Source organism: Falco punctatus (assembly GCF_963210335.1).
Source record: "Falco punctatus genome assembly, chromosome: 4".
Taxonomy (NCBI): Eukaryota; Metazoa; Chordata; class Aves; order Falconiformes; family Falconidae; genus Falco; species Falco punctatus.
In genome coordinates this window covers 51,693,172-51,708,527 of record NC_137583.1, presented here as the reverse complement: position 1 = coordinate 51,708,527, position 15,356 = coordinate 51,693,172, and the positions used below count along the sequence as shown (strand labels likewise).

At 49.9% G+C, this 15,356-nt stretch overlaps 1 protein-coding gene across 5 annotated transcripts in view; it reads right to left on the bottom strand.

Moving 5' to 3' along the window:
• The window catches only part of SCAP (SREBF chaperone), a 68,443-nt gene extending 57,022 nt beyond the window's left edge, over nucleotides 1–11,421 (bottom strand). For 3 of the 5 annotated variants that reach the window (XM_080385759.1, XM_080385763.1, XM_080385762.1), the window contains exon 1: nucleotides 11,284–11,421. The gene's annotated coding sequence lies outside the window, so the exon portion shown is untranslated. Of the gene's footprint in view, nucleotides 1–8,581; nucleotides 8,659–11,276 lie in introns of those variants that run through there. The other 2 variants (XM_080385760.1, XM_080385761.1) reach the window with 2 other exon arrangements.
• Nucleotides 11,422–15,356: the final 3,935 nt, after the last annotated feature.

The following is a 15,356-nucleotide window of genomic DNA, read 5'->3' as shown; positions in this document are numbered from 1 at the left end:
CAAGGTCAGCACAAGTGGTGTGGCTTTAGTACACTTCTCCCTGTCAGTATCATCATGGCAGGACATGCAGAACCAGGCTGTAGTCTAAGTCCTTAAAAGGTTCAACAGAAATAAAAATCAACAGAGACGTGAGCTATCATCAGGTTAGACAGCATCAGGTCTGATTTCCTTCATATGTGGCACCACCTCAGCAGGATCAGACCTAAGCAGTACTTGAACTAACTCTCTATTTAAAACTCCCAACAAGCAAAGCACAGAGAATCAGATTTGGACAGTGGTTCTGCTTTTACAAGAAAATCTCATTTGACAGCTAAAGTTACATCTTTACAGGAATAACAGAGTCCCAAATAAAAACCCAATGCTTTGCATAACAGCAAAGGGATTAAAAAAAAAAAGAGTGAGGGGGGACAGGACATGAAAAACTACACTAAAAAAGTGTGCTTATAAAAACCTTGTGGGGAATTAGAAGAAAAAATTTGGAGGTGACAGAGGCTACGTAGCAATATTACATGGGAGGCTCCTAAGAAATGAAACAAAAAATTCAGTGAAGAATTGAAGATGCATCCAAATAAGGAAAATAAGGAGAGAGGGTCTTGCATACTCTGTACGATAATATTATACAGCAGATCAAAAAGGAGTCTGAGGAACTGCTAGGAAGAGGTATAAGAACTAATAATAAATGTTAATTCAGATACCATGAGCAGCAAGTCCTCCAGAGAGTCTGTAGGGCCCATAGAGGAAGAACACAGAGAGAACAGAAAAACACTGAAGAAAACTAAATAAAATTTGAATTTATCTTCACAGAGGGTAAGTTACAGGGAGGGGGGAAGCTTCCATGCTGAAATCCTTTTAGGAGGGACATCAGACTCTACCACAGATTGGCACATCAGAGAAGGGAAGGGGTTACAGAATGAGAGGTTACACCAGGCAGGGTCCCAGACCAGAGGGTATGGCTGCAGAAGATCCAGTGGATCACCAACACCAGACAGCTAAAGTGACAGGTAACCTTTTGCCCCAGTATGGTTGCTGAAAGGAGGGAAATATTCTTCCTGCTTTTGCTAGGGAATATCTGGGAAACTACTGATCACCAAAGCATATATTCTAAAGAAAACAGTAGAAAATAGCAAACAGAATTTTTTGCTGGAAGGAGAGTTACCACACATGAAGGAAGTCAGCTTCACAAATGTGTTAAGACTGACTTCTCCAGAGGAACAAACAAGCACATAGATCAGAGATCCAATTTAGAAAGTCTACCTAGACTACTAAAAATGTGCCCAAGAAAACTCCTTATATAAAAAAACTAAGGTATCATGCGATAAAGGGGTCGGGCCTTCATGTGGCTAGAAGCTGAGTGTAAGACAGGTGAAGAAAGAATTGTAACAAACATCTGATTCTTTTAACAGAGGGAGGTAATCACACAGTCCCATAGGGAACTGCGGTGTTTGACAGATTCACAACTTCCCTGGAAAAAAGGTGTAATGTGGACATAAATAACACTTTCAGTTGTCCGTTATTCACAGGGCAAAGATCAGGCTGACTGAAAAGCTGGCAGAAATAGCTCCACACCGAGTGACCGGGTAGCAAAATGACAGATTAAGTTCAATGCCAATGAACGGTACATGATGCATACAGGGTAAATAATGTTACATATATAGGAATGCATTCTTGACTGGCTATAGCCACTCATGAACAAGAGCCTGGGGTCCTAATTGCTAATTCTCTGAAAACATGAGCTCAATGCAGTCAAAAAAAAAGGAAATTGTATATTACAAATTGTTAAGAATGGAACAAAAAACAGAAATCATTACATTAATAACTAAATCTGTGCTATGCACCCACTGAGTGCTACACACCGTTCTGGTCATTTTTCCTCTTCCTCCTCATCTCAAAAAGAACACGCAGGAAAATTAGGAAAGGTACACAGACGTTCAACAAAGATGATCAAAGATACAGAGCAGCTTCCACAAAACAAAAAAGTACCGGAAGACTTCTATCTGGAAAAGATTTTTAAAGCAAATGGATACAACAGACTTCTCTAACGGAGATGATATGAGGAAACCAAACAGGGGAGGGTGGCCTCTTTCAGTACAGGAATAATTCAGCATCAAATGTAACTACAAAGTGGCGACTCAAAATAAACACACAGTTAAGCTGTGGAAATCTTTACCCCCGGACATTATCTATATCACATGGGTTAAAAAAGCAAGTGGACAAATTTTTCGATGAGCAAGCTGTGAAGCACTATTCAGCGCAAAGCCAAGGCATTCCTCTGGCTGGAGAAGCCCCTCGGCCACAAGCCACTTCTCTCGAACACTGCACTGCCTGCCAGTATCCAATGTATTTGTCTAATTTGTACACTCTTCCCCTGTACTAAATACTGTTCACACTCAGAAACCAGACACTAACCTAAAGAGGCCATCAGCCTGACCCAGCAGCTGTCCTTATGCAATGCATCTCATGTGACTGCTTTTGGAATAATCTTCTTTTTGTTTATCAATATAGCTGCTTTACAACAAATGGCTAGGGAATCACTTTCTCCTAAAAATACCCAAAGACTGATGCAACACCCACACGCAGTTACATATCAGAGCTTTACTGTTAAATCCAGCTACAGAAAATCCACCTTCTACTTCACCAAGAGTATGCTGGCCTGTGGCAATACACCCCAACTGGGCAGCCAGGCACAAACACCCAGGAGTTCAATCAGCTTTTCACTCCCTGGCTGCCTGGGAAGTTCCCGACTCCAGCTGTAGAGAAACTCACTCCAGGATACAAACAGCAACCTACAAAGAGCATCTCTGATCCTTTGTAGGATATACCTTGTCTATATGAATGCACTGATGAGGCATCTTAAACTACCATTTTAAGATTTCTGAAGAATGGAGAAAATTAATTTCCATAGAAATACTATGTACTCCAAGTGTTAATTAGGTGTTCTCTACCTTCCTGTAGGCCTTAATCAAGCTCCCTTGCTGTAATATAAAGTAGCTGTGCCTACATTTGTGCTTCCTCTGGAACACAACGTCATCTGCTTCGCTCTTTCTGTAAGAAATCCCTGCAGCCTGCACATCATTGCAGCTCTTTATGCAAGACTTCGGAGAGGAGCACACAAACAGTTCACCCAGCAGAGTCCTCAAAACGCTTGTCTTTCTACTACAGCTGCTATTGCTACTCATGTCGTTTTCTAAACCTCTCTAGAAGATAAAGTTTAACATCTTATCCCATGCTCTTGTCTGCAATGTGAAATATGTAAATGTTTTTGGACGATCTACCTGGCCTTGTGCAAAGCATTGCACACTGTCCCACACAACATCCCTGTCTCTAAACTGGAGAGACATGGATTTGATGGATGCACCACTCGGTGGACAAGGAATTGGCTTGATGGTCACGCTCAACAAGTTCCATCAACAGCTTGATGTCCAAGTGGAGATCAGTGACAAGTGGCATTCCTCAGGGGTCCATACCGAGGCCAGCACCATTTAACATCCTTGTCGATGACATGGACACTGGGATTGAGCCACCCATGGCAAGCTTCCCAACACTAAGGTGTGTGGTAGGTTGACACACTGGAGGCAAGGGATGCCACCCAGAGGGACCTGGGCAGGCTGGAGAGGTGGGCCCCTGCGAACCTCATGGGGTTTAACAGGGTCAAGTGCAAGATCCTGCACCCAGGTCAGGGCAGCCCCCAGTATCAGGCTGGGTGGAGAATGGGTTGGGAGCAGCCCTGAGGAAAGGGACTGGGGGTGCTGGTGGGTGAGAAGCTGGACGTGACCCGTGCACATGCGCTCGCAGCCCAGAAAGCCCCCCGTGCCCTGGGCTGCATCCCCAGCAGTGTGGCCGGTGGGGCGAGGGAGGGGGCTCTGCCCCTCTGCCCCGCTCTGCTGAGACCCCCCTGCAGCGCCGCCTCCAGCTCCGGGGCCCCCAGCATAAGGAGGGCACGGACCTGTTGGAGCGGGGCCAGAGGAGGCCACGGAGATGGCCAGAGGGCTGGAGCCCCTCTGCTGTGCAGCCGGGCTGGGAGCGCTGGGGCTGTTCAGCCCGGAGAAGGGAAGGCTCCTGGAGAGCCTGGAGCACCTTCCAGCACCCAAAGGGGCTGGAGAGGAAGCTGGGGAGGGGCTTTTCCCAAGGGCCTGCAGCGCCAGGACAAGGGGGAATGGCTTTGCGCTGAGAGAGGGCAGATGGAGATCAGAGCTGAGGGAGAAATCCTTCCCTGTGAGGGCGGCGAGGCGCCGGCACGGGCTGCCCAGAGCAGCTGTGGGTGCCCCAGCCCTGGCAGTGCCCAAGGCCAGGCTGGACGGGGCTGGGGGAAGGGGGCCCTGCGCGTGGCAGGGGTGGGACTGGGGGGTCTTTAAGGGCCCTTCAACTCAAACCATTCTTCTAGAGTCTGTGTCACTCATGAAGCAGTAACTTTGTCAGATCCATCCTCAGTGTCATTTCTGAAGTTTCCAAGTACTACATATATTATGGACTAGCAATAAAGATTAAAACCTCCCCAAAGTAGCCCTCACACCTTACTAAAGCATGCAAATTACAAAAAAAAAAAAAAAAGCAAGATAAACACTTCAGCATAACCATGAGCTTTCTGTGAAACAAACAAGGCCAGACACTTCTGCACTGAAGGACACAAGCTTTTTCTTCCAGTTCACATGCCTCATGCCTCATTCTGTCTGCAGTGAAAGGCCCTTCACCTACTCTGTTTATCCTGCCCCAGCACTCACCCAGTCACGGTCAGAGACTCGCAGCACAGAACAAACCTCACTAGTAACTACAGAGCATAGTGAGGGAAGACAAGGCTAGAAGGGACTGCAAGGGCTCCAATTCATGCACCTCACTTAGAGCACTAAGAGCTACGCTCAAATTATTCTCAACAGATATTTATCCAACTTGTTCTTAAGCATTTAATCAGAGACTCCGCAGCCATCTAACGTTCTCTAGTACTTTCAATCACTGTTTGTAACATTTTACCTGTGTCCCTCCCTGCTATTTAAACCGCTCCTTCTGTGCCACTCTCTGCGGGCAGCCTCAGCAGCACTACCTGTAACTGTCACTCCCTCGATTCTCCTCTCAGCCTTCTCAGCGCACACAGCTTTCCCTGACCATGCTTTCCAGAGACTGACTGCTCCTCTGTATGTCCTCTTCACTTGGTTCATGTCACCCTTCCAGCATCATATCAAAGCCATGTCACAGGGAGTCCCAGCGAAGCCCTACTGGCACTGGGTGGAATGGATTGCGTCATAACCTGCAGTTTATTTTCCAGTTTATATACCCAGACAAAACTTCTGCCTCCTTTTCCCCACAGGAGAACCTTAGTCACCAGTGTGGGTGAAAGGTTCATTTAATTATGGATTATACCTATTCAATTATTCTAACGCCTGCAGCTGGTTATTTTTACTTGAATTCAAAACTTTGCCACTGTTCTTATTGACCTGTAGCCAATTTTTCAGGCAACATTTAAGTCATCAAATCCACTTCTCAATTTTTAATCCTGTCATATTTGTAGTCCTTCCCTGCTTTACGTCACTTACAATTTTAATATGCATCATCTGTTCTACCACTCAAGTCATGAATGAAAACCCATAGCCCTCAGTAATGCTCTCAGTACAGCCTTCCTTTTTAGCGAGATCCTTACTGGTACTCCGAGTACATTTGCTTCACTGCATCTGTATCCATCGTATAGCAGCACGTTCTTAAGCTTTGGTTTTAGAATCTCACCTAACTGGGAATCTTACCAGGGCAAAAAAACCCAAAACCTTACTGAATTCAAGATACACGGAAGCTTTTGTTTCTGCAGCCAGAAACAGACCCAACATCTTATCCTAGAAAGAAGTAAACTCACTTTGCCAAGGAAACACCTGTGGCAAACCAGCACTTGCTGTTACGTGCTTCCTGTAATCCTTCAGGTGCTTACAAATCATCTGACTACCCACTGCAGGATTTTAAGATGACTACTACTCCCCACTCTTCCACCTACACAAACTGCTTGCTCTTCTCTAATCTTTCAAAGCATCGCCTATTTCCCATTTCTCAAAAGATGCCTACTAAAGCTTTTAAGGTTTTTTTAGTCTGTACTTTAAGTACACATATGAAAATATCTCACTTAAATGACTGCTTGAAAACCTGCCCTTTTTTCTAAGCTGTCACCAGCATTAGCTGCTCACCAGCTGACTTGGGTCTTCAGCAAGAGTCAAAAGCTATGGAACACTTCTGTTTCAGTGACACTGGACAGTACTTTTTCCTCTATGTTCTTTCCTCCACTATCTTCTTAAGACATTCACAGAATAATTTTTGTATCCCTTGATGGCCTCTGATAGTCAGGTTTGATTTCTACCTTGATCCTTCTTACACGGTCTTGCTACTCTTCAAATGAAAAAAGGAAATACCTCTAAGTTTGAATAAGCCACATATTGCAGGAGTGATGAAAGCAACGTTTGTAACTAGTGCTTTAATGTGATTTCTACCCAGCTCCAGCACTGCTTTCTTGAGACAAAGTTCATGTAACTGAGAAGCACCTATAGCAGTCATTTATCATCACAATATAACCATCGGAAATTTACTGGGGCTTTTTTTCCTCAACAGTTTTGCAACTGCAATTACTCATTTACCTCATCAAATGAGCATCTGAAATGAGCGTGACTTCTTTCATGTTTCTTTATCTATGGCTGGGGCTCCCTTCCCTGCAAAAGATAAACTTCCTGGTTCAAAACTCTCCTTCAGGACAGAAATCAGAATTAGTTGTTAGTGATCTGTACTTAAAAAAAACAAAGCAAAGCAACAAAAAACTATTTAATTTAGGTCCATATATTCTGACTGTATGGTTTTCGGTTCTATTTCTCAAACAGATGTCTGTATATCTGAGTCACCTCTTCTACCGTAACTATTTTTTAAGAGGTTGTGCCATGATAAAAGCTTAACATCCATACCTCACTCAACAGTTCTACAGGGTAGGGCAAGTTAAAGAGGACAGTAACATTTTTCAAAAGTGTCCATAACAGGTGAATACATTCCTCAGGAGGAAATGTAGTTCATTGAGCAGCCCACTACACCACTACTTACGTCACTACTTCAGTCCTGGGTGCGACAGACACAGTGGGCTTCTGAAACCCTTCCCCAGGAAAACCACATCTGTGTAAATACTTCTAGCAGACTTCTGCATTTTCCACAGACTGCTCCACTTCCCCACACAAAGGTGCAGTCCCTCCACCATGCAGAAACCGGTCCTGGTTCTGACTTTAATAGAGGAAGGACAGAAGAGTTATTTAAGTTACCTTCCTTCTGCTGAAACTTGCATTGCCAGCACACACATTTCGAACACCTTCTGCATTGCCACTATTTTCATCACTGCTCCCACAATCCTTTGAATTTAGTTCAGCAGCTAGCTTTGGTGATCTCTGTTGATGCAACAGCAGTATGATTTTTCTGGTCTACCAAGATCACAGCCTATATTGGGTCAATTTGCCTCCTAGGAGGAAATTCCCCCCCAAAAACCCCTCAGAAATAGCTTTTGAATAAGCTGCTTCATTGAATTAAAAACACACCAGTATAACCAAGACCAGTCATCACTGACAGGAGCTTCCCGACCAACTGTAACTAGAGTTTGATCAAACTAAGTTTATGCATTAAGTACTATCATTTTCCTGATAAATATGTTGTGGAAACGTAAACCAAATCATCTTCCCATTTCAGGAGGAGGACCTGGTTAGTGTAGTACCACTTGGGCACCTTCTGACAGCTACCAAGCGAAGGGTTTCCAAAACCTCTGGGTTTGGCAGAAAAACAGAAGTCTACCTTTGGCTTTCCAGGGAAACACGCTTCCTTTTCTACACAGACCTTCTCTACAACTCCCAAACGTTCCAGCTTCATGGTATTTTTACTCTGAACTCTTGAAGGCCAGAAGTTTTGCCTCTGTCATTCACCTAATTAGCAGGGATCCTCTCACAGGCAGGATGCTAAGAGTGACAGAAATAAAGGAGACAAACCACTTAGTCCATGAAACAGAAAGCAAAAAGTAAGATGTAAACTTCAGCATGTATTTCCTTCCATTGTTTCCTCAAAAACAAAACCACCAAATCTTTAATTGGAACACCTCTCATTAAAAGGAAGATGGCACTTTAAGATCTTTCAGACCTGAAAAGCACCCCGAGAAGGCACAACGAAACACAAGCACCTGTAAGGTGACTCACACAGGATTGATTTTCACCAGGTTCTAGGTTACAGAAGTAACACTTGGCAAGCATGCATAAGCAAACTACCAGGACTCCCAACATCCGAGAAGGCAGCTTTTGTCATCTTTAGCATCACACAGAACTAAATAATTTTCTTTCTAATAATCACCAATTAGAAATGTGGGATCAGCAAATAGCTAAGCTCCTTCCTCCCAACAGCGAAACAATCCCCAGACCACTCTGTTGAACAAGTCTGAAAGCCTGACTTGGACATTGTCTTTTGAAAACAAACCAACTATTATTCCCATTGCATCTTTATCACAATGGTCCATACAAGATTAATTCAGTTTTTACCAAAGAAATGCAACCCTCCTCCCCTCCTCATTCACCACCCCTCTCTTGCTGTGGCTGAAACTCACTCTTACTGACAGGAGCCTTAGAATTTTATTTTCTTCCCAAGGGAACCCAGTTAGGCAGAAAGGACACCAGTTGTTTTGAAACACCAGGGCCTGTGTCTTCACCTGAGAACACAAATTAAAAGATTCACTTGAAGACAACCACCCTTAAGTCCCTGTTCCTCCACCTTCTTTTTGATATTTTGGCTGTGGGAAGCAATAGCTCATAGACCTTGAAACAGAAGGCTGCACTGCCACAGAACTGCCTGGCACTCCTTAAGACCTTTCTTTCTCACCCTTTAACACACCATTTAAGTTTCAAAGGAATTACAACACAAGATATTACAGCTAACGAATGCTTGTAAAGCTCAGTCTACACCTACCTCTGGTCTCATACTCAAGACTAAATTCCTCTGAAAAAGCGCTATCAGTTCCTCCTTGCTCAAACAGCACCTGGCATGGAGGATCATGCTCCCCATCACAGGACTCCACAATGCCACAGCACGCTGCAGAGAATCCTTTATAAAATGGGAGAAAGCTGCTTGCAGCTCCCTGGAAAGGCAGTCAAGGGAGGGCTGTCAGTTCCACAAGCCCAGCACAGAAAATTGGCTGCAGCAAGAATAGAAAGGATGATTCCCGGGTCACAGGATGTGCTGAAATTGCCATACTGATGCTACTCCCCTTCCACTCATTAACTACTACATTCTGCTATAGACAGGTAAAACTATTTTTAGTTCCCTGTTACTTGCTGTATTTTTTTAAACTCTTTGCTCTTCTAGGAGGGAAAGAAGAAGAAAAATAAAAGACTTTTCTATTAATAATTATATGAACTCTGATGACAGACAGGCCTAACAACGCACTGAATGAAAATCACATTGAATAACTCAACAGCTGTCTTCAAACAGAGCTCAACAAATTCATTCATCACTGAGATTTTGACACTTAAAAAGCTATTTTAATGCTCCCGAGACAAAACCTGATTCTTCTTTGCTCTTTTGTGATGTTATATCTGAATAACATTTGGAAAAATAAACAGTATTGTACCAAGTTAAGTTCTGTAACTGAAAATACTGAGCAGAAGAGTTTTGGTGGAAGGACTCGGGGGCTAACAGCACAGCTCTAAACGAGTCATACATTCAATGAAAATCCCGGGTGTTTTCCTTTCTTCTGAATTCAAGTCAGCTAATCTCTTCTCTACATTACACAACAGCTCGTGTAATCCTACATTTATCACACTAATACACTGTCATAACAGTTCTAGGTTTGACAAAGAGTGAGATCATACCTCATCTTTGCCCCTTTCATGAAAGGAAAGTTCATTTGTCTTTCAACAATCCCAAAAAATAAGCAGACGTTGCGTTCAGGAAATTTTGGCATTACAGCAGTAGTCCTTTCCTTGGGATTCTCCCAAATACACAGCCTCACTACCTCAGGGTTCACACAGTTCCTTGCTCATTACATTAGACAATAATATAAAAATGTTCATTTGGTCTCATACAAAGCAGCAGATTCCTAAGTATAGTCAAACTCCAAATACAATGGTGATTAGCCAGAGTGAAAGATACTTGCAGCACCATGCTGTCACCAGAGAGCAAAGACCCCATAAAACCAAAGCAACAGAACACTTCTGGTTCTGAGGCGATTCGTAACCACCAACTGACGTGCCAAGCAAACCTAGCAGAGCATTTTACTCCGCATTCATGAATCCCCTTGGTGCACCGTTATTTCTCTTCTCTTCTATAAAGCACGTTCTCCTGATTCTGCAGCGTTCTCCTGATTCTGCAGCGGAGGTGATTAACTCTTTCCTTCATCTTACCCTCTTCACTAGCTTAGCCCCATCCCACCACCTCTGACCCACCACAACTTTCTACATCCCTCTTTCAGGTGCACTTCCTCATGCTTTCCCTCCCTTCCTCTCCACTCCCTGCTCTCCTCCAGCACCACAATACCTCAGGCTGATGACTCCCGGTTTCCTAAGCAGTAAACACTCTCTGTTTTGATCCCAATTCCTTCCAAGCCCTCCCGCAGGCAGCGCAGGCAGAACGGTCACCACTCCAGCCCCTCTGCCGATCCTCCTCACCACCTCCCCTCCCTCCCCACAGACACCACTGCCTTCACTATCCTCAGGTGCCAGGTGGGTAAGGTTGTCCCTTCCGCGTATCTCCGGAAAGCTCTTTGCAAAGAAGAAAATTAATATTTTTTTTTCCTAAAAAAACCCACTCACCCTCTCGCTAATTATTACAAAACACATTTATGAAATAAAACGCAATACCCACACGCACCCCCCCAGAAGGAGATATTCACCCCTCTCCACTGCCAAATCCAACAGGCACCTGAAGTACCGCAGGGTTGAGGCCTCCCTTGTGCACCCCCACGGCAAAACCCCACCCACGAGAGGCGGGAAGCCCCCCCACCCATACATCCACGTGGGGGCGGGGGGGCCTCTCCTCAGGCTTCCCGCCGCGGGAAGAGAGAGGGAGAGGCCTAGAGGCCGCAGGTTCCCCTCAGGAGTGAGGAAAGGGGGGGGGTCTCGGTGGGACCGTTAAGGACCGGGGAAAGGCGGGAGGGGGGCGAGCGCCCGGCCCGCGCGCGTGCGTGAGGGGAAGGCGCGCGCCCAGGCCCAGCGGGAACCGCGCTGAGGCGGCGGGGGGAGGGGGTGTGTGTCGGTTATTTAAAATAAATCCGGTATCTGTCAGGAACCGATCGCGTTCGCCAATACCTCTCACCTCACCGGCGGTGACACGGCTGCTCCTCGCCCTCCGACCTTTGACCTCTTCCGCGTGAGTCCGTCTGAATTATTAAAATGTTTTGAGAGGGGCTTTTTTTTTTTGCTTTTTTTTAAATTTTTAATCTTGGAGGAGATACAGATTCTTTTAAACCTCTCCCCTTTCTTCCTAACCCTTTTCCGTTCAGCCCAGCACCGGTTTACCCACCCCCTCCCGCCCTCCCCCCGTTGCCGCCGCCGCTGCCGGGCCCTAGACGCGCGCGCAGCGCCCGACGCCAGCCACGCCCCTCCGCCGCCGCCGCCGAGACCACGCCCACCAAGTCAAAACACGCCCCCGATACCGTAGCCAAGCCCCTCCACCGCCATCCCTTCTCTCAGAGCTTTGGCCACACCCCCTTTTCTCGTCGGGCTACGCCCCCTTGGGAAGGCGGAAGCGGCTCGGGGGCGGCGGGAGCACGTGAAGCGGGTATAGAGGGACGATGGGGGGGGGGGACTTTTAGACCGGGAGCGACGGTGTGGCCGAGGGGAATGGGGGTCCTGGGGTAGGGAGAGGGGGTGGGGTGGGCAGTGGTCGACCCTGGGGCTCTAGGGCGGAGCAGACACTGGGATGCCAGGGCAGAGGGGTCTAGGTGCTGCGGGACAGGGGGTATGGGGTGGGGTTGGGCACCAGGGGCAGAGTGGACCGGGAGGGAGCGTGTTGTACCGGGAGCCCTGGGGGGCGTAGAGGTGGCTGGGATACCCGGAGCTGCGGGAAGAGGAGTGGGCCAGACACCAGGACTCTGGGGACAGCGGCACATGGCTTGGGCCGGGCCGGGAGGGATGCTCCCCTGGAAGGAGGGTGAGAGGCAGGGAGAGTGCCGAGGGGAAGGGGCAGGTGGTACTCGTGGACCCAGGGGTCTTTTATTTCACCCCAGGGGTGCCCCCCTGTTCCTGCTAGCGTGACTCCAGCATGCAGTGGGATGTCACGCAGCCTGGGCACAGGGCACCCGCAGGGTCAGGGCTTACCCTGTGGCACGGGAGCAGAGACTTTTCCCCCGGTGCAGAGGGAGCCCTGGGCAGGCTGAGGTGTGCGGCAAAGGATGCAGCAGCTCCGGTGCCAGCAGGGGCGGAGGGCGGTGGTGGAAGGCAGCCAGGCTGCTGCTGCCACACAGCCAGCCAGCCCGGTGCAGGTGTCACCAGCCTGACAGTCACCCCTGGCACAGCACCCAGCTGCCAAGCACTGCTCCTGAGATCCTGGGGGAGCCTGACAAGGAAAGAGGCAGTGTCAGAAAGGAGAGTGGCCCTGAGAATTGCAGAATCCCAGAATGGTTTGGGTTGGAAAGGACCTTGAAGACCCCCCGGTCCCACCCCTGCCACGCGCAGGGCCCCCTTCCCCCAGCCCCGGTGGCTCCCAGCCCCGTCCAGCCTGGCCTTGGGCACTGCCAGGGCTGGGGCACCCACAGCTGCTCTGGGCAGCCCGTGCCGGCGCCTCGCCGCCCTCACAGGGAAGGATTTCTCCCTCAGCTCTGATCTCCATCTGCCCTCTCTCAGCGCAAAGCCGTTCCCCCTTGTCCTGGCGCTGCAGGCCCTTGGGAAAAGCCCCTCCCCAGCTTCCTCGCCGGCCCCTCTGGGTGCTGGAAGGTGCTCCAGGCTCTCCAGGAGCCTTCCCTTCTCCGGGCTGAACAGCCCCAGCGCTCCCAGCCCGGCTGCACAGCAGAGGGGCTCCAGCCCTCTGGCCATCTCCGTGGCCTCCTCTGGCCCCGCTCCAACAGGTCCGTGCCCTCCTTATGCTGGGGGCCCCGGAGCTGGAGGCGGCGCTGCAGGGGGGTCTCAGCAGAGCGGGGCAGAGGGGCAGAGCCCCCTCCCTCGCCCCGCCGGCCACGCTGCTGGGGATGCAGCCCAGGGCACGGGGGGCTTTCTGGGCTGCGAGCGCACGTGGCCGGGTCACGTCCAGCTTCTCGCCCACCAGCACCCCCAGTCCCTCTCCTCAGGGCTGCTCCCAACCCATTCTCTGCCCAGCCTGATACTGGGGGCTGCCCTGACCTGGGTGCAGGATCTTGCACTTGACCCTGTTAAACCCCATGAGGGTCGCAGGGGCCCATCTCTCCAGCCTTTTAAGGTTGTAGTGGGAGAAAGACATGTCTTGGTGAGAAACCAGAACAAGAAGCAAGGAAGAAGCAAAGGAAAGCAGCAGAAACAAGACACGGGAAAGGCAGCCCCTGCTTGTTCATCTCCTGGGGCTGAGTGTCCCCCACAATCCAGCCTTTTGCAGGGCCTTTCCTGCTGCCATCGGGATCTGATGCTTTCTGACAGTCCCCACTGCTGGCAGCCCTGCCCGATACCATCGCATCCAGTGCTCTCGCAGGGGACCTGCACCCCTGTCCCCCCAGTCCCAGCCTTGGTGGGCCTCTCTCCAGTTGCTGCCTGGCCAAGGCCCCAGTCTGCTCCCACTGGGGCCGAGGAAACAAACACCAGAGACCTCAGGCCAAGCCCTGCCAGCTTTATCGGCCAAGGTGCAGAATTACACAAGCCCTGGCTCACAGAGCTGTGCGTAGCAGCAGCCCTGAGCACGCTGATGTTGGCTGGCCCTGCACAAGGCCACCCTGTTCTGCCATCAGTTGCATCCCTCCTAATCTCCAGCTTCTGTGCTGCCTTCCCGCAGCGTCAGCTGCAGAGCAAGGTCTCGGTTTAGTCATGGCCGCACTGAGTGGCCTTGGCTCAGTGGCAATGCCAGATTGGCCTCCAGCATTCACATCCCGATGGCAAATGCCAGCTGCACATGTCGGGCAGGGATGCAGGAAGCACTGGGCTTGGTCCTCGCCATGAACCACCGCAGGTTTCCCCTTCCTTTCTCCAGGAGGCATCTCCCAGGCACTGCCTGTCCAAGCCCGCACCCATGCACAGTGCTGGCAAAGAGTGGCTCGTTCAGAAGGGCCTCGGATCCTGGGGAAACATCTTCCAGCACGGGGACACCGGGGGGTCAGCGTGCTGCTCCCTGTGTGGTGCCCAGCCCATGCACCCCAGGGGGACGCAGGCTCTAAGCCTGGGGCAGCCTCTGGTTTCTCGCTTGGATGCAGGCACTCGTTGGGCGCCGAAAGAACAGGGCAAAAGCCAGCAGCAATGTCACATAGTCACCCTGCTGGTTTCGGACGAGAGGCAGAGCCTTGGAGCAGGGATGTTTTGGGATCTCTCCACGGGCAAGCTAATCATACAGGTATTACTTCAATTATACACCTTTATATGCCCATTACAGGTGCATTTTAAACAGCCGTAGTGCCTGCAGCGACCGGTGCCAGCAGCTCCCTTCCCCAAAATCAACTGGTTGTCTCATCCTCCCTTTGCAGACTGTGACCATGGACCGTCCCACGGGCACTGCCACCACGCTGGGCCAGCAGCCGCAGCACTGGGCTCTGCTGCTTCCACGGCTGGCAGCTAAGAAACACATTTTACCCCAGCAAGGCACAGCGGGCAGCAGCCCAGGGTTTGTGTGATGTGGCAGGCCGAGCCACCTGCCTCTGCCAGGACAAGGTATGGTGCTCTGTACCACGGCTGGGCTGGGCACCATCGGCTACCAAGAACCTTCCCAAAGAGACCCAGGCTCTGTATGCAGCTCAGGGGCACTGGGGACCCCAAGCTACAGTGGAGTCCCCAGCTCTGCCTCCACATGGAGGTTGGACAGGGGCTTGGGCACAGTAAGCTCTGGACCCAGCTGCTTCCCAGCGCCACAGCTGCCAGGCTGGGGACCCCAAGCACCACTGGCACACCACACCGGGGATCCAGCTGCTGGCCTGGGCCACGCACACAGGCAGCTCGGGGCTCACCCACCAAGGATAATTTGGTCCCGCGATGCTCTGGGGCTTGGGTCAGGCCCAGGAGGCACCACCTGAGCCCGGAAGGTGGGAGGTTGCTGGGCTGGAGACACGACTAGGTGCTGTCGGCAGCATGGAGGCCCACAGGTTACGTTGTGATATAGCAAGGTTGAGTGATGCTACAGCACACGTGGGGCCTCATTCCCCACCCCGAGTTCTTTGGTGCTCGCCACAATCCCCAGAGCCTGCCCAGCCTCCCAGGACTGCTATTGATAAGCAGCCGCAG